Source organism: Peromyscus maniculatus, chromosome X (genome assembly GCF_049852395.1).
Source record: "Peromyscus maniculatus bairdii isolate BWxNUB_F1_BW_parent chromosome X, HU_Pman_BW_mat_3.1, whole genome shotgun sequence".
Classification (NCBI taxonomy): Eukaryota; Metazoa; Chordata; class Mammalia; order Rodentia; family Cricetidae; genus Peromyscus; species Peromyscus maniculatus.
Genome location: NC_134875.1, coordinates 89,239,719 through 89,260,143, shown reverse-complemented (window position 1 = coordinate 89,260,143; position 20,425 = coordinate 89,239,719).

The window sequence follows — 20,425 nt, the reverse complement described above, 5'->3', positions numbered from 1 at the left end:
CCACATATGTTCAAAGTTGAAGAGAGGAAATTTGTGTTCTTAGCAGCTGTATCTTCTTATGAGATCATTATTTCTCCCCAACTGCCTTTCATCAAGATGACCTTTAATAGGATGCATGCCATGCAAACGGTGTAGCATCTGAGCATCACAGATTATTTCTAGTGTTCCAAGACACTATTCTTGCAATCTGGTTTAGTTCTACATCTCAGTAGGTATGTAACACCTTTATATTTGTTCTATCTGGGACAGCTTCCATATTTCTTTCTTCAATATATTTTTGGTAATTCCTTGCTTTTCCTCCTATATGCACTTCCTAAACTGACTCGGTGTCTTAGATTTTTAGGCACATATTCTATAGGACTTGAAGACTTTTATAGCCATTTTGTAAAACACACACACACGTATAGAATGTTACATGTAAAAGGCACTTGAAAATTCATTTGCTATATTTTATGGAGGAAATAAATGAAGCCTAATACCTATTCTTATTGACTAAATGGTAATTTTAAAAAATTATTTTTCAGTGCTAGGGATGGAATACAAGTCCTAACACATGCAAGGCAACTACTCTGTCCACTGTGCTATACCCAAATTCCAAATAGTGAATGTCTTAAGAGCTAGTAATATGCCACAATTTAAAAATTAAGTGGTCATTCTTGAAATTAAATAGCAAATTAAATGGAAATTAAATAGCAAATTACTAAGATTATTATATAAATATAACATGAAGTTTATTTATAAAACATATTTACATTGAAATATGGTTTGATTTCTTAGTTTTGTTTCTGTAGTTCTGTATGTGCCTACAATGTGTTTTCATCAAGTCCTTCTTAATCCTACAATCACTATTCCTTCACAACTTCATGACTTCATGAGTATATTCAGTACTGCCAGTATTTGTACAAGTGTGCGGCCATCTGCTGGAGCATGGTTGGCCTCTTAAGGCCTGCATCTTTAAAGAAAGTTGACTCTGCCGCTCCCACCAGCCATCACTTAACTATAGCTTCTCAGCTGGATGTCCTTTCTTAGTTTGTTATGAAGTATCCTTCATTATTCAATCTTTATGCTACTGTCTTCCTTAGCCAGTACTTGTTCATTTGAATAGTTTTTAGCTTGAAATGTAGCTCAGTGATAGGCTTGCCTGCCTAGCAAGCACAAGGCCCTAGATTTGATCCTGAGTACCAAAATAAAACAAAACTTTGAATTTCCTTACTTATCTCTCTGAGTCTTTTCAAATGAATTCAAAATGATAAATATTCATTCCTACTCTGTTTGCTTGGCTTCTTTTGTGGAACTAGGGATTTAACCCAGGGCCCAAGGAATGTTAGGTAAGCACTCAGCCGCTGAGCTGCAGCGCCAGCCTAATCCCTGCTCCTCTGAGTAATGAAATAGTGATTCCTAATGTAAAAAAAAGCCTGGCATTAAATTAAGATTGCACAAATACTTATAACTTTTTGCCCAAGACCTTCACCTCTCCCCTTCCCGCTTCTTTTTTCTTTGCTTCTTTTCTTCCATATACTTCCACAATTCAAGAATAAGTCAAGGAAACCTTTGGAGTGTTTTCATTCTTGCCATCACAGTTAAGTCTAAGCATTCTTCCAATTTTTGTTTCTCTGTTCCTCCACTTCCTTAAGGGAATTTTTCATTTTCCTTTCCTCTTTAAGGGCCTCTATCATTTTTATAAAGTTATTTTTAAGGTCATTTTCTTCTGCTTCATATGCATTGGGATGTTCAGGTCTTGATGCTGTAGAATCACTAGGTTCTGGTGGTGCTATATTGATCTTTATTTTGTTGAATGTGTTCTCACACTGCTGTCTATCCATCTGGGTTTGGGATAATTATAGGAACAGGTGTTGATTCTTATGATCCCTTTGTTGGATGGGTCTTTTGTTCTTTTATGGTCTGTTTATTGTCTTTTGCCCTGAATGGCCAAAGGTTCTGGTGATTGGCTGGTTGTCAGGTCCAGTTGGGTTTTCTCAGCTGAGGTTTGTGGGGGTTTAGGTGCTTAGATCTAGCATATTGCCCAGTTCTTCTGGCTGGTGTGGGCTTTACTTGTGCCTATGGGGTCTGTTTTTCCAGCTGGTGTGAGTTGTGCCTGTGTCTATGGAGTCTGTTCTTACACCTAGTGTGAGTTTTGCTTGTGCCTGTTGTTACAACAAATGTGGGTTTTGCCTGTTCTTACAACTGGTGTGAGTTGTGCCTGTGCCTGTGGAGTCTGTTTTTCCAACTGGTGTGGGTAGCACTTGTGCCTACAGGATCTGTTTCTGGAGAGGTCTGCTCATGAGGAGGCTGCTCTTCTTCCAGTTGGCACAGATGGTGCTTTTTGCCTCTAGGGGATCTTCTTCTTCCAAATGGTAGAGGTGGTACTTGTGCCTTTAGGGACTCTTCTTCCAATGGGTATAGGTGGTGCTTGTGCCTCTAGGGGCTGCTGATTTTACCGGGGATGATTGGCCAGGGGGAGCTTTTGGGCAGTGGGGTGAGTCTTGTAGGTTACAGAGTCCAATGGGTTATGGAGCTGTTGGCTGGCTGCTGGGGCTGACATGGGAGGGGACAGGGCATGGGATATGCCTTGGGGCTTAGGGACCAGGGATTGAGGCAGGTTAGCTGAGAGACCAGCCACTCACCTCTTGTTCCAAATGGGAAGGTGAGGAGAGGGAATGAGAGGAGAGGAGGAAGGGGAAACTATGGTCAGGATGTAAAATAAATGAAAAAAAAATTTAATTAAAAAATGTTAAGAAAGAAGCTCTGACAATTTTCAATTTCATTATGTAATTTTAAAATTATTTTTCTTTGCCAACAATTTACATTTTTATGTCAATAGATAAGCTTTATCATTACATAATGATAAAAAGTGCTTCGTTTGCTTACCAGCTCCAACATTTTATGTTTATATTCTAATTGGATTATAAAGTTATTGAGGTCTACACTATTTTAGAAGCTATACATTTTTGTTTTGTATAGAGATAGACACAAACAGTTTTGTGCATTGGTTAATTAACCAATGTTCCCCCAAGCTATTTTCCCTTTCCAATCATATTTCTCTGTGTTTAGTGACATTGTGATTATCTCCATGCTGGTCTTTCTGCCTGTGTGTTTTTTCTCAAAATTATTTTGTATGCTATTGCCAAATATAATTACTCTGCCCAAAAAATTATGCTTGCTTTTTTCACTGACACACATATTGTATTAGTTCATTTTCTGTTACTATAATAAGATATATGATACTGGGTACTTTATAAAAAAGAGACCTGAACAAAAACAATGACCAAACAAAATGAAATTAAAAGCTCACCTAAAAAACCTCGTTTTGTATTGGGCAACTATTGCTGGGCAGAGGGCCTGACTTGGAGTATGGTTGATACACAAGTAATACTCCATTGGAGAAAACTGACTTTCCCTTTCCCAGTAGGTATCTTTTGTTGTTTTTATTTGTTTGTTTGTTTGTTTGGGGGTACATGCAGTTGGGTGGATAAGGAGGTGGAGTTGAGATAGAAGAAAACATAACCAAAATGTATTGTATAAAGAATATTTAAATTAAAAAAGAAACTTTTAGTATATCTCAGTGGTATACTGTGTGCTTAGCATGCCCAGAGGCACACAGTTCAATCCTCAGTACACACACACACACACACACACACACACACACACACACACACACACACACACAAAGAGAGAGAGGAGAGAGGGAGAGAGAGAGAGAGAGAGAGAGAGAGAGAGAGAGAGAGAGAGAGAGAGAGAGAGAGAGAGAGAAGGCTAGCTTTATTTAACTCTTTGTTCTGGAGGTTCAAAGGTGTGAATCTTGCATTATTTGGGCTATGGTGAGGGTCCCCTTGGCGATGTTATACAGCAAATACCAATAGAGCACAAGAATATGTAACAGAGGATATCATGTGGTGAGGTAGGAAAATACTGGTTATTTTGTTTAAAAACATCTTAAGTGAATTAACTCCAAGAGGCCTTTCTTATTTCCTTTAAAGGAATGCTCTCCAAGCAAACTCTTCCACTCCAGTAGACCCACAAATCCTTCTTTCTGACTTTTTTTCTTTTGGTGGGAATCCAATCTAGAGCCTACCAGGTAGGATCAATTTTATAGATTTCTGATTCAACACTGCCTTTCTATATTGTCATGTCAGAGACCAAGTTTCATCCACTCGAAACTTTGGGTTTATTGAAATTATATCCAAAATTATACAACATATAAAGTTAATAATCCGTACCTTCTTTGGAGTGGTTTAAATTTCCATTTACTGTCTTAATACCCATTATGCTTCTTCAAATGGTCCATTATTTAACAGAAGGAAACACACACACACACACACACACACACACACACACACACACTCACACACACATGCTTAGCTCAAGGTTTATTCTTCACTCTTGGCTTTATTGTCCACTTTCTGTGTGCCTACCAATATTCTATCATTGTTATAGAGAGGCAAGGTTACACAGTGGAGGAATTGTGGAATCTAGGATCAGATCATATGCTGTTGAATTCTTATCCTGGGGTGTACTGGCTGTGAGAAAATGTATAACCTCTCCACTTCAGTGTTTTCACATAAAATGAAACTAATATTACTATTCTTTCTTTTGTGTTTATTGGTTCTTATTTCTGGCCATATTCTTATGTATTCTTGTTTGTATGCGTACTTCATGCATGCCTGGTGCCTATTCAAAGAGGGAATTGGATCTCCTGGAACTTGAGTTACAGGCAGCTATGAGTTTGAATCTCAAGAAAGAACATGAAATAAAGAAAGCAGACAGACTGCTCTTTTGTTCCTTTGTTCCATGTACAATCTACTTTGACAAGGACAGAGATAGGAAGTGAGTCATTTTTCCCTTTCTTTTTGTCTAAACGGCTTATCTGTTGTCTAGTTGTCCCAGTATTAATGTACTTTTTGTACAGTGTTGCAGATCAAGTCCAAGACTTCACACATTCTGAATTTAATAACCTATGTTTCTCCTATGTGTGGAGTTCAATTTTGAGATCTGTTCCACTGATTATGTTTTCTATTGCATCATTTGCTGGTACCAAATTTCTTTAATTGCTATAAGGTTACATTATACTGTAATATATAGTAATCTATCTGTCTGTCTATCTATCTATCTATCTATCTATCTATCTATCTATCTATCTATCTATCTATCTACTATAACTTTTCTTTTTCAATATGTTTCTGAGTCTTTTTTTACATGTTTATTTTTCCAAAAGAATTTTAGTGTGATTCTGTTCTAAACTCATCATACTCATATTGAAAAATACAGTTTTAAGGCTTATATGTTAAAGCAATTTATACCTTTCAAAATTTTCAAGTCTTTACGTATGTTTCTTTGGTTAATTTTTACAGTTTTAGTAACATAAATTTGTTTATCTTTATATAACATGGGGTAAGCATTATATTAAAAAGTTCATATCATGAAATTTTTAATTATTCTTATGTGATCTAGATAGCTCTGTAGTAAATGACACCATTACCATTTTTGTGTGACCAAAATAAATGACTTGTGTCTAATGAGAAAGTTTTTGCAGATTAAGTACACATAGAGAATGGTCTTTGATTTGCAGGCATGCTGGCTTGCGTTTTGTTAAGTTGACACAAAAGGTCACCTGGGAAAAGGGAACATCAGTTGAGAAAATCATCCATCAGATTATCCTGTGGGTGTGTTTGTTGGGTATTTTCTTGGTTAATGATTGATGTGGAGGGTCCTGCCTACTGTGGGTGGTACTACCCATGGACAGATGGTGCTGGGTGGTAAAGGAAAGCAGGATGAGCAAACCATGGAGAGCAAGTGTGTAAGCAGCATCCCTTCATGCTGCTTCGGTTCCCACATAATGGTTCCTGCACTGGCTTCCTTCAATGATGGACTGTGGTCAAGATCCCTTTCCTCCCCAAGTTGCCTTTTTAATGATGTTTTATCACAGCAATAGAAAGCTTTTAATAACAGCAGCTATAACTATTTTCAGAGACTGGTGTTATTTACATACCTGCTTATTAGTTTCATATTCTCAATTCATTGTTGGGTGGCACCACTCTGTTTCAAGAATGATATGTGAATAAAGTACTCACTAGTCTTTGCTTTGGAACAAATCATTTACATCATCCCAGGAACACATTTTGAGATATTCTTAGCCATTTTTATTTCCTTTTTGGAGAAATCTCTGTTCATATCTACAGCCTATTTTTAACTGAGTTGTTTTCTAGACTCTTTGCTTTTTTAGTTATTTATATATTCTGAACATTAAAACTCTATCAGATGTTTAGCTAGCAGACTCCCTCCTACTCTGTGAGCTTTTTCTTCATTTGGTTGATTGTTACTTTTGCTGTACATAAGCTTTTTGATATTGTGAAGTACCATTTGCCAATTGTTGACCTTAATTACTTGGTAAATGGAGTCTTATTCAGAAAGCCCTTTCCTACTTCTCTATCTTGCGGGGTACTAGCTATATTTTTTGGATGAGTTTTACTGTTTAAGGGTTCATATTGACATCCTTGATTCATTTGGAGTTAATTTTTGTTCAGGGTGATAAAAATGGATCTAATTTTATTCTTCTGCATATGGACATTCAGTATTCCCAGAACCATTTGTTGAAGATGCTGTTTTTTTTCTAACATGTGTTTTTGGCTTCTTTGTCAAATATCAGATATATACACTCATTTTTGTTCCATTAGTCTACATGTCTCCCCTGACCCAATATCATGCTATTTTTTATTACTATAGCCATGTGATGTGTTCTGAGATCTGGAATGCTAATCCTTCCAGCATTTTTTAATGTCCTCAGGATTTTTCTATTGCTGTTATAGTTTCTATTACCATGCCAAAATACCATGGCCAAAAGCAAATTAGGGAGGAAATTGTTTATTTCACTTTTTAGTTGTAGTCTATTATCTAGGAAAGTCAGAGCTGGAAGTCAACACAGGTACCTAGAGGCAGGAACTGATGCAGAAACAATAGAAGAGTGCCAGTTATTGACTTGATCCTCATGGTTTGCCCTGCCTGCTTTCTTATAGCACATAGGACCACCAACCAAAGGGTGGCCCTGTGTATAATGAGCTAGACCCACCCACATCGATCATCAATCAATAAAATGAATCATAGGCTTGCCTACAAGCCAGTCTGGCATGGACATTTTCTCACTTGAGGGTTTCTTTTCACAAATGACTCAAGCTTATGTCAAATTGATATAAAACTAGCCAGTAGAATTGACTCCTTGCCAACTTCATACACAGACACATCATTTTTCAACTAGAACCTTTCTTTTCTCATTTGTCTCCAAGATGGTATTATTATTAATACCACAATATAAAATATTCCAACTTTTACAAGTTCCATTGTATTTAAAAACTCAAACATTTTAAAATTTACGTCACTTTAAAACATTCAAAGTCTCTTTCAAAGTTCAAAGCCTCCCTAAAACATCCAAAGTCTCTACAATATCCAAGAATCTCTCTAAAATTTGAAAGACACTGTAAAATCCCAATATCTCTGTAAAATTCCTGCCTGTTAACTGTGGGCTCCTATAAAATTAAAACAAAATATGTTGCATCATTTCTTACTCCCAGAATGAAGAACCAGGATACAGTCATAGTTCAAATAAGACAGCTAAACTCCAACAGTATAAATAACTCAATGTCCAATATCTGAGATTCACTAAAGATATTTTGGGCTCCAAAAGGTTGTATGGTCACAGGTCTCTACCTCTGCCATACATATAACACACAGTTTATCTCCTAGGCTCAGATCAACTCCAATCGATGCCTGCTGCTGTTGTCAGTGGTCATTCTACAGTACTGGCAATCTCCAAAATGCAGAGATCTCTAATGTAACTGGGCTACACCTTCACAAATAGCCTCTACTGGTATCTGTTCAGTGACTCTGACCCTGCCTGTGGTTGTTTGAATCAGAATGGCCCCATAAGCTTATGTATTAAATTACTTAGTCCCTGGTTGTAGAAATCTTTGAAAATGATTACGAGGTATGGACTTATGAAAGGAAGTGTGTCACTGCAGCAGGCTTTGAGGTTTCAGAAGCCCATGCCATTCCCAGTTTTTCTCTGTCTCCTACTTATGGGTCAAGAAATAAGTTCTCAGATACTGCAGAGCCATGTTTGTCTGTGTCCTACCATGCTCCCTGCAGTTATGGTCATGGACTCACCCTCTGAAATGGTAAGACCCAAATAAACTACTTTTTCTATAACCTTTATCATGATGTTTTTTCACAGCAGTAGAATAGTAACTAAGACAAAAGTTGGTACCAACAGGAGTTGGGTATTGTTGTAACAAGCCTGACCATGTCACTTTTTTTTGTAGGAATGTGGAAGACTTTGGAACTTTGAACTAGGAAAGTAGTCCAAATCTCACTTTAAAAATCTGTCTGAGTCTAATTAAAAAGTGTTGGACTAATTTTGTTTACAGATGAGATTTCAAGACAGTCTAATATTGACTCTGGCTCATGGCTATCAGCAATCATTCTTATGCAAGCCTACAATGAAAACGAGCAAGCAGGACAAAAAGAAACACAAAATGTACAGTGTGAGGAGAAAATGAGCAGCAGAAAATTTAATGTTGGAGCTGAGTCTTGTTTGTGCTGAAAGAGATAAAGAAAGACCTAATGCAAAATGGACTAAAAGGAGTGGTGCTTTTAGGGCAAGACCCTACCTAGCGAATCCTGAAACTTGTAAACATAAAAGACTTCAGGACTTTTCTATTCCTAAAAAGCAACAAGAAATCAAAGATTTTGTAAATGTATTCATGGAGGAGGCCAGACTCCATCCCAAGCAGGCAGCCAAACTTGGCAATGTCAGCTACATGGTTCTGGCTTTATATTCATTAAGGATACAAGAGTAAAGTGGTTGTAGAATCTTTCTCCTCAGTTAAAGAGAGCAGCCAAAGGCAAGCGTGTGGCAGGAGAGACCCTGACAGGCCATTGCCTGAAGCCATGAAAGTGAAGTCTGGGTTGTGTTGGAGAACCCAGGGTGTAGAAGATGCCAGAACCCTGGGATATTTGCCAAGGAAAGCTGCATACAGAGAGTGGAACCAGCCCAAGAGGGAAATATGTTCCAGTCAGCAAAGCAGTAAGGTGGGTCCATTTAAGCCAGTGCTTCTCAACTTTCCTGTGTGACCCTCATGTGACCCTCATGTTGGGGTAAACCCCGCCCCCACCATTAAAGTTTTTTGCTGCTACTTCAGAACTGTGATTTTGCAACTATTATTAATTGTAACATAAATTTCTGTATTTTCTGATAGTCTTAGGCAACCCTTGTGAAAGGATTGCTTGACCTCAAAAGAGGTCATGACCCACAGGTTGGGAATCACTGATTTAAGCCCTTTGACATTAGACATGATGCTATAAGATTTGGTGTTTGTTGCTAGAATTTTGTCTTGGTTTAGTACAATATTTCTTCATTATTTCCCCATTCTTAGTTTCTGAAATAGTAGTGTGTATGTTGGAAGCACATAATTTGATATTTGATTTTACAGGGGTTACAATTAAGAGATTATCTTTAGTCTCAGAAGAGACTTTGGACATTGGACTTCTAAGCTATCTTGAGATGGTAAAAAACTATGGGGACTTTTGAAGCTGAACTAAATCCATTTTACATCATGATATGGCTACAAGCTTAGGGGGATCAGGTAATGAAATAGAATGAGAATGGCTCCCATAGAATATGTTTGAAAATTTAGTCACAAGGAGGTGGAACTGTTTGAGAAGGATTAGAAGATGTGGCCTCATGGAAGTAGGTATGTCCTTGGGTTGGGCTTTGAGATTTCAAAAGCTTGCACTATTTCCATTAACTCTCTCTCTTTATTCTACTTATAAACCAAAATATAAGCTCTCAGCTTTATTAACTGTCATTTCAAAAATTCTGTTGGTATTTAGGTCTCAGGAAGATACTCTCAATCTAAACAATCACTTTTCTCTCCAGAAGTGCCAACTGCCTAGTGTTTGATCTTTAGGGAGGGATATCATCAAAATTATATTTATGTCAAATGCTTTAACTTTTTGATTGGAGGGGTAGGTCAATGGAGAATACTCATCTAGCTTACACATTAATCACACAAAATCACTTTTAGAATATTTTGAATATTCTCTGGTACTTGATTAACATGACTTTGGAAGTGTTCTCCTTAGGAGTAATTGAGGTAACAGCCCACCACACCTTCTCGTTCACATAAATATTGGGTTTCCAGGGCAAGAAAATGTTAGTGCTCAGATTCGCAGTGACACAGCCAAGTGCTTCTCTAATACTGTAAACTATGGGAAAGGGAAAGTATGTTCATATTTTAAGGATGTTTCAATGAAGTCCCAGAAACTAGATGTTATGGTTAATATTGTAAACTTGACAGAATCGAGAATAACTCTGGGCATATTTGTGAGAAAGTATCTCAGTTAGGTCAGCCTCTGGGCATATTGAAGAGTGATTATCTAAATTAGATACAGAATATTGGTACTGAAAAATGGGACAGCTGTTCTAATAGTCTGAGTACCTCACTGCCATCACTCAGTCCATTACACAAGACAAAGTAAAAACAATACTTCTTTTAGAGTTACACCAGACCCAAAAACCTTAGATGATGCCCTTTCTACCTACAGGAAATAGTTTGGCTGACAACAACACCTTCTACCATTTATGTATAGAGAGTCTTTAATAAAGGACTCCCCCCTCAAAAAGCCAAGGCCCTAAACTGAACTCAAAGTTCCAGGAAGCCAGCTCTTTGAAGCATCTGACCCCCTACTCCAGACATCCAATGGTTTTAAAGAACCAACACACCCTGAAGTTAAAAAAAAAAGAAAAGAAAAGAAAAAGAAAAAAAAGCTTATCTAAGGAAAACAACTAACTTTCTGTCCCTAAGGAGACCTCCTCCTTTCCCTATCCATAGCCACAACCCGCCCCCCCTTGAATCATGTAAACTGTGTTTTGAACTCTCGTCATTTTATTGGTTTCTGGGTCCTGGGCCTTGAGCACAGAATAGAAAGATCTGGAGAAGTAACTCTCTGGCATTAAATAATCCATGTTCTAGCTGTTCTCATCATTTATTTCTTCCTACAAACTTAATTCTTACACACTGGCATTCCAGCCCCACAGAGTCCCTTCTTCACCAGGCTTCTATCTTATCTCCTATTTGCTATTTCTCTTCATGTTACAAGAGCCACCCCATTCTCTGAGCTTACTATGGCTAAATGGTGGTCCTTATGCAACCTGGAGACCCCACTCCATCTTGACCTATGCTGGTTTGAATAAGAATGGCTCCCATAGGCTTATATATTTGAATATTTAGTCACTTGGGAGTGACAAGGATTAGGAGGCCTGAACTTACTGGAGGAGGTATGTCTCTGGAGGTGGACTTTGAGATTTTAAAAACCCAAGCCAGGCTCTCTCTCTGTGTCTCTCTCTCTCTCTCTGTGTCTCTCTCTCTGTGTCTCTCTCTCTGTGTCTCTCTCTCTGTGTCTCTCAGTGTCTCTGTCTCTCTCTGTCTCTCTGCCTCTCTCTCTGTCTCTCTGTCTCTGTCTCTGTCTCTGTCTCTGTCTCTCTCTCTCTCTCTCTCTCTCTCTCTCTCTTTCACACACACACACACACAATATGGGTAGCTCTTATCTACTTCTCCAGCACCACATGCTATTATTCTTACCACCATGCTCCCCACTATGATGAAAATGGACTAAGCCTCTGAAACTGTAAGCAAGCCCCTAATTTAACGCTTTCTGTTATAAGCTGCCCTCTTCACAGCAATAGAACAGTGACTAAAATAGGGACCATGGTTTCTCAAAGTCTCATTGTCATGTGAATGGAGCAGGGGTTTTGTCTTAGTTCCTTATTGGCAGGAGTGGCAAGTTCACACTTTTTCTTATCTAATGCAACCTCCAGCACCTGAGAGGTCATCTTTGTCATTTCTGGAGCTACACTCTCAACATGCTTATTGTCCCTCTCAGCATATAAATAGGTAAGGGCCCTGTAATTTTCAGTGTTGACTTGGGACTTCAACTACAGATCTTGGGAGTCTTTTGTTCTCCACAACAGTTTCTTCTGGGACACCTTAGAAACAATCAAGAACATTGTTCTGGTAAAACTTCAGTCCCTGGAGAATGTTCCAGAGTAGGAAACTAGTATCAACTTGTTTTCAGACTAACAAGCTTGGGCAATCTTCCCTGTATTCCAGTGGTTCTCATTCTGTTAGTAGCAACCCTTTGGGGGTTCTAACTACCCTTTCACAGGGGTCACATATCAGAAACCCTGTTTATCAGCAGCAACAATTACATTATGAAGTAGAAAAGACATAATTTTGTGGTTGGGGGTCGCCACAACATGAGGGTCACAGCATTAGGAAGATGAGATCTATGGCTCTATTCCTAAAAACAGTCCTTTGGCTTTCTTTCTGAAAAAAATTCAAATAACGGGGCCTCAAATCAGATCTTAAAATTCCCCACCTCATCTGATCTTCCATTCAGATCTGGCCTCAAAATCCTCTTGAAAATCAAAATCGCTGGCCTAAAGTTGGCCTGTGTGATCCACCTATCTTCTAGGACAAGTGACAAATGTCAGAGTTAAAGACTGCCTAACTTCAGACCTTTTTAAACCTCTCTACCCCTGTCCTTCCATTTGTTTGCTGGACTCTAACTATGGGGCCCTGCTAGCTTCAACATCTTAACCTAACTCCCCTGACCCTCTCTTAGATCTTGATCTGTCTGATGGGCCCCTATACACCAAACCTCACCAGAGGCTTTTTTCCCCTTCAGTGTTGATTGAATCTTTCCCTCTGTCACCTGATTGTCCTCCGAGCAGTTGCTTCCCTTTTCTCCTCACTCACCTAAATGCTGTATTCCACCCCAAAATGTCTTACCAACTCCCATCCCTTATCTGCATTTTCCCTAGCCCAACTCCTGAGTCACTTCAATATGTCCACCACTGCCCTTCTCTTTCTCCACCCTCACTTACTTGACCCATCAGTTTCAGCCTCAAACCACCCCACCCCACCTCATCCCTTATCCCCAGTTTTCAACCACAGCCACTGCCTATCTGTACACAGCTCCTCTTCTCCTTGTTCCTGTTCCTCCAGTCTATGCACCGCTATCATCTTTCTCCCGACTCCTTCTCCTCGCCTCACATGACCACAAAGCCCACCCTCACCTTTATCCACTTCCCTTGCATTTCCTTTCCATGGAGTTACACGGATTGACAGTTCCATCTGGGCTCATGTTCCTTTTTCCATGGCTGATACATGTCAAGCAGAGGAAAAACTGGGCAGTTGCTTTCTGCACACTCCTCCAAATTTAGAAAAGATTTTCTAGGACTGTGGTGGTTGGAAGAAAATGGCCCCCACAGGAAGTGGCACTATTAGGAGGTTTGGCCTTATTGAAAGAAGTGTGTCACTGTAGGGGGTAGGTTTTGAGGTCTCCTATGCTCAGGCTACATCCAATATAACACACAGTTGCTTCTGTTGGCTGCAGATCAAGGTGTAGAACTCTCAGGTCCTTCTCCAGCACCCTGTCTGCCTGCATACCACCATGCTTCTGCCATAATAATGGACTAAACCTCTGAAACTGTAAGCCAGCCCCAATTCAATGTTTTCCTTTATAAGAGTTGTCATGGACATAGTGTTTCTTCACAGCAATAGAAACCCTAACTAAGACAAGGACTAATATAATATTTAACCTGATCAGATATTTACTGTGTTCTGACATCTACCATCAAAACGGATGAAAAGGCCATATTTCACAGTTATTCAACATAAATATATCAACAAAGTAAGTGAATAATCCCATTGGAGTAGATGCTATCTCCCAGGATCCCAGTTGGAAATACCAAACAAACCAATCTAATGATATACATAAGAGAGATTATATGGTCTCCTGCATCCTAATAGGAATGTTTAAAAAATAAAGCCTATAGCAAGGTTAATTATGAGATTAGGGAACCATTCAGGAGCCCAATTAAAATCCCTCTCTTTTCAGGATTTCCCTTAAAGAGGAAATTGCTAAATAAATTGATCTGGACCCTACTTCTTCCAAGGGCCAGCTCTTCCTTCATATTCAAATTATCCCCCAATCAGCCTCTGATATTTCTAAATACTCAAAATCTCAAACTAGTTCCTTAGACTCCCCTAGTGGACTTTCTCAACCTTGTTTTTAATAACAAGAAGGGCCGGGCGTTGGTGGCGCACGCCTTTAATCCCAGCACTCGGGAGGCAGAGCCAGGCGGATCTCTGTGAGTTCGAGGCCAGCCTGGGCTACCAAGTGAGCTCCAGGAAAGGCGCAAAGCTACACAGAGAAACCCTGTCTCAAAAAAAAAAAAAAAAAAAAAACAAGAAGGAAGAATCCAAAATGGAGAGGTTAAGAAACATCTTCAACTTAATTACCAGTTACTGGCACCTGCCATCAATCCCCAACAAAAGTCAACCTATAAGATTAGGTCACCGGTACCCTCAAATGCTTCCTGGAGACTGCTTTAGTTCTGGTACAATGGCCTATTAGGCAAGACCATGACCCAATCCCAGGCCCCTACCAGGCCTTTTGCCAGCTTCCAACAATAGGAACACTGGGAAATGCACTGTCCCCAGGAGAGATGACACTTCTGGAAGCTTGGGCTCAGAGCCCCTACCACTCTTGGCAAGATCCATGAACTGAGGATAACCAAGACAGTGTCTGGCCAATCTATCTCCTTTTTTATTGACAATGGAGCTTCTATTTCCTTGATCTCTGACTTTTAAGGAGGCCTCCTCACAGCCTCTTCATCCATCATGGTCATAGAGGGAACTACAGAAAAATAAAAAAATTACCCTACTTCACATTGGGAAAACTAATATTCATTCACTCTTTCATTGTCCTCCCCTCTTGCCAAACTCCATTTTCATTCAAAGCAACACAAGAGTCAAGCAAACGTGCAAACTAGCGAGTCTTCAAATAATACTCGTTAAACATGTGACATTTGTAGGTGGGGGTTCATGATGCCTTACTCACACTGACTCTCATAATAATAATAGTAATAATAATAATAATCCTAGTGCTTTCTTTGATGTTAGCCATTGCAGTCCTAAGAGGATGGACTATAACTCAATGAATTACCCTTGCTGTCCTCTATCTGGGAGGAGGCCACCTGCTTTGGGGAACTTGCTCTTTTCTTTGACTGTTTCCTCATTGCTCTGATCACCGGTGCTGGGCCACCTTCATATCCCCCTCGCCTCCCTCGCCACATACATGAACAGATTCATACTTTTCTAAACTACCTAAATCAAACCGCTTCTCTAACAACACAGCTTCTTAAAGGAAACATAGTTTTTCTTTATCCCCTCCTTGTAGGAGCTTCCTCCACCTCTCTCAGACAGCCAACAAGGCATTTCCCATACTTTTTTTTTTTTTTTTAATTTGGCTTACATTTCCTTTGGGTTTTTTTCCTCTTCTTTTATTGGTTCTTTGGAAATTTCACATTGTGAACCCCAACTGCACTCATTTCCCAGTCCTTCCGTGTCTGCCCCGTCACCTTGGTGACCTTCCTCCACAAGCGCCCCCCAAATTAAAATTAAAAACAAACAAACAACAACCAAACCAAGTCCAATCTGTGTTATTCATATTCTCACTGGAGCATGATCAAACTCTAAGTGTCCTGCTCCTCAAACAGAACTGAGTCCTTTCCTTCCTATACCCCCACCAGAAGCCATCAACAGTGGAGAGCTAACATCAGTATCCTTATCACACCTTTTAAGCATTCTTCTCAATAGCTTCCTGTCTAGGCCATTGCTTTTCCCTTGGTGGGGGGAGTAATTGGGGAGGATATGGGCTGTCACAGATGCCTTCCATGTGCCTCTTTCTAAACTGTATATCTGCAAACATTAATGTCACTGAAAAAGTAGCTTCGTTGCCCTTTACAGTTAGTGGGAGCATGGATCATGGGCTTCCACGTGTTTTCTAGTGACAGCACAGACCATGAACACAGCCTCTGGCTGTAGTAGGGCTACTGACCCACAAGGCCCTCAGAGGCAGCCCAGACCACAGATACCAATCTGGACCTAGGTGGCAGCACAGGATACTCACATCAATATGGCCCCTGGGGACAGAATGGCCTACAGACATCAACATGTATTCAAGTGGCAGCCCAGACCACAGACAGCAGCATGGATTTCAGTAGTACCACAAACCGTAGACATTGACCATTGATGCAGAACCCAGATGAAGTAGGACCTTGGAACCAGACATGACCCTCAGGGGCAACATGGATCTGGACATCACCATGGCCTCAGGTGGCCACTCAGGACCCTGGTGGCAGCATGGCCCGTGGACATCAATATGGCTTCAGGCAGCAACCAAGACCATGGATATCCATATAACCTTCAGTGGAAAAATGGGCCACAGATATCGAAACAGACCTAGGCTGCAGCAAGACCCCAGTCCCAGACATGGCCCTCAGCAGCAGCATGGATCTGGATATCACTGTGGGCTCAGATTGTAGTGTAGGTCACTCACACCAGCCTGGTCCTGATAGCCACCACATCTCCAGTTCTTCCTCTTATCTCTCCCTTTTTACCACCACATACTTGCTTGATTGCAGTGAGCAGGCCCCTCATTGGGTTTTTACTTCATTTGTACTGACACCTCTGAAATAAAATATATACCAGAAGTCAATGAGGGCATGCTTAATTTTGAGCTATATTATAAGAAGAGTTCTGGATTGCTCTAGATGACTCAAAAGAGCAAACCAGAATCAATCAATTATTTAAAACTCTAACAAAATTAACTCTCCCATCCCTTAGTGCCTACTTAAAAAACCATACTAAACTCAGTAGCCCTAGCATATCAGGTATCTTTATGTCTCCACAGTCCCTGCTTCCCTATATCCATCCAGTTGGTAACCTCTCACCAGACTTGACTAATGTAACATCACCATCACTGTGTTTCCCCCAAAGGACTTCCCTATAGAACATGGTGATTCAGAAATTGTCTGTCTTTCCAGTCCTCTTACCTTCAGTTTGTCCAAATCTATCCCCAGGTTCCTTTGTTGGGACTGGGAGAGACCTGATTCCTTGGGGCTAGGAAAGATTTTTCCAAAACCCATAGTTTCCCCATTCACATGTGATTCTATTTCTATTCATAGGCTTCTAAACATCTCTTTATCTTACTAGTCCTTCCTTGAAACTAATATTTTCTGTCTAGTTCAAGAGAAATCTAAATTTGATGAGTCTTTCCTAATCAACTTACAACCCTTCACCACCACATCCCTAGGACATACCTTTTCCTTATTGCACAACAGAAAAGACAAAACTACACCTAGTCACCTGCTTCAGCCTTATTCCATGTCTCTTCTACGAGACAGGGCTTTTCTGGGTCTATGAGTCCTGTGCCTACATTTGTCTGCTTAGCAATTGGAAAGTGACATAGACCCTGGTCCTGTTCTTGCCTAGCATTTCTATCATCTCTCTAGGTACTCGACTCATCATCCTGCTCTCTACTCTGGTAAAAGCAAAGAGAGCTATCCATCCACATCATCTTCTTACTAGCAACTCTGGACATCCTCTTTTGGCTTGGGAGGGGGCTGGTAGGGCTAGGTGTATTTTTCTATCAGTCAACTTCTCTATCTCATCATCTCTCAGAAAGCCTTAAAGAAGTTTCCAGATAGTTCAACAGCCTTCAAGATCAACTGGACTCTGACTGCTGTGGTGCTTGCTCCAAAACTGTAGAGGGCTAGAACTCATGATTGGCACCAGTGGAGGAATTTGAGCTCCCCTACTGGAACAATGCTGCTTTTACACCAACGTATCAAAACTTGTTCAGAACAGGGCCCAATAGCTCAGACATCAGGCACTAAAATCCCAACAAGTCTCATATTCCAGATAGACTCTTCCATCCCGGCTCCTCTCTCTACTTACCCTCTTCCTCCATATCATCTTCATACTTAAATTTTTGCCTTGTCTTTTAAACTTATTACAGAAATTCCTCTCGGATTGCCTCACTGCTATCATTCAGTCTGTCACACAAGACAAAGGAAAAGCAATACCTCTCTTAGTGTCACTCCAGACCCTAGAACTATGCCCATTACACCAGCAGCAAGCAGACTGACAGGGGAAAAAGGCCCTCTGTTCTTTATATCTAAAAAGGTCTTTAATAAAGGAACTCACCCTAAAAAAAAAAAAAGAAAGAAAGAAAGAAAGAAAAAGAAAAACGACCATGGCCCTAAACTGAGATCAAAGTTCCAGGAAACCAGCTATTTGTGGGTTGCATAAGAAAAGCAGCTGACCCTGATCCTGCTTCCAGAGTTTGCAGAAGAAAAGCAACGGGCCTCTACCCCAGACATCCAGTGGCTGCATAAAGAGACAACACACCTTCAGGGAATTTTTTTTGTTGTTTATTTTTGTTTAAAGCTTAACTAAGGAAAACAGCTGACTTCTACATTCTGCCCCCAAGGAAGCTTCTTCCCCCTTCCCTATCCTTATCTACAAAAATGCCAGCTTGAAGCATGGAATCTGTGTTCTCTTGAACTCAGGTTATTTTGCGCGGATCACAGTGTAGCCAGGTCTGTAGCTGTCACTCCTCTGGCATTAAATAAAGCCTGCTATAGCTGTGGATGTGGTCTAAATTCTCCTTCTTTGTTTCCTTCTACGAGTTCTATTCTTACATACTCTGACACTTAGACCTTTGGAACTGGTTTTCAGGAGGAATGTGGGAGAGTTCAGAACACTCGGCTAGAAAATTCCTTGAATGTTGCAAGCATATTGTGACAGGCTGTTGACCTGGGAATTTGGAGACCAAAACTGCTGAAAGAAATGCAGATGGTGCAGGCCTAGCTCATGAGCTGTCAGAAGGAAACAGGAAATGTAGAAGAAAACTGCTAGAGGCTTTTCACGTAAGGTCCTGGCAGAGAATCTGACTGCCTTCTGCCTATTAGAAACTGGTTTTGAACAGTTTTTATGTATGAGCATTTACCTGCTTGTGTATCTTTGTGCCATACATGTGCAGGACCTGGAGAGGCCAGAATAGAATCAAATTCCCCTGGAACTGGAGTTACAGTTGTGAGCTGCTGCGTGAGTGCTAGGAATCGAACCCAGGTCCTCAGGGAGATCAGCTGAGCTGTCTCTCCAGCTCCAAAACCTTTTTTGTCCATATTTTTTTATATGTGTGTGTGAATGGAGGACAACTTGTAGGAGTCTGTTCTCTCCACCATGGATAGAACTCAGGTCAGCAGGTCAGCAGTAGTTATGCTCACCCACTGAGCCATTTTGCTGGCATATGTTCTGAGAATTTGGGTGAGGCTGAATTTAAAAGAAATGGCTTGATGTCCAGCAGTTACCATTTCAAGGCAGGCTAGTATTGTGCCTATGACATGGCAACTTCTCAGTGCTCTGATTCATGTCTATAGTGAAAAAGAACAAGTAGAGCAGAAAGAAATAAACAGTGAACATTTCTTGAGGAAAGGGGCTTGAGCAAGTTTCAAATTGCAATCAAGGTATTTACTGAAAAAGAGGTTGAAATTGTTAAAAAGAAACCACCTGCTTTGCCCTGGGACAATGAGAAAGTGTTCCTAAACATAACACCAAACACATAAAAACTTCCAATTTGTGAAAATGCAAGTTCATTTGAAAGGGAGAGAGTCTAAACTGGGAATGATGGACAGATTCCATGTTCCTTGAAAGCAATAGCCTAGAGGATGTTTTCCAGGGACAACACACAAAGACTATCATAAAAGCAGTCGAAGATGTTCTGCCCAGATTCCCACTTGACAGCAGAAGTTGGAAGCATTGTCCACATGTTACTGGGTCTGTGGGCATTAAATATGCAAGATCGAAAGGTTTACAAAATCTTGTATCATGGTTTTGGAGAGCCACTGATGTCCAGGCAATGTGTTTCAGTGTCTCCCTGAAAAGAGGCCCCAAGAGGCCAATGTATGAAGCTATGAAGATAAGACCTAACTTGAAAAGGAGATCCCAGGATGTTGAAGAGGCCAGAACCATAGTACATTGATCTATAGGCACTGGAATAGAACTGATTCTGCAAAGAGACAGTGTATGTTCCCGGTAGGAGAACTGGAGGCATTGGGCTACTCAAACACTGTCAAGCCCAGATGATTCTGTCACAAGATGCCTGACATAGAACTGTAGGATTTGGTGTTTGTCCTTCTGGGTTTTGATCTTGCTTTGGCTATGTCAGTCTTCACTATGTCCCACTTCATCTCTTTAGGAATGGAAAAGTTTATTTTGTGCCATTTTATTTTGGAAGTACTCAGCTTGTTTTATTTTATTTTATTTTATTTTATTTTATTTTATTTTATTTTTTTTACAGGTGCTCACAGTTAAAAGCCTCAAGTCTTAAATGATACTTGAACTTTGGATGTATAAAAAGTGTTGGAACTGTTAAAGGTACTTTTGATGTTGGACTGTATGTATTTTGCATTATATAATGTTTGTGAGCTTATGAGGACAAAGAGTGTAAGGCTATGGCTTAA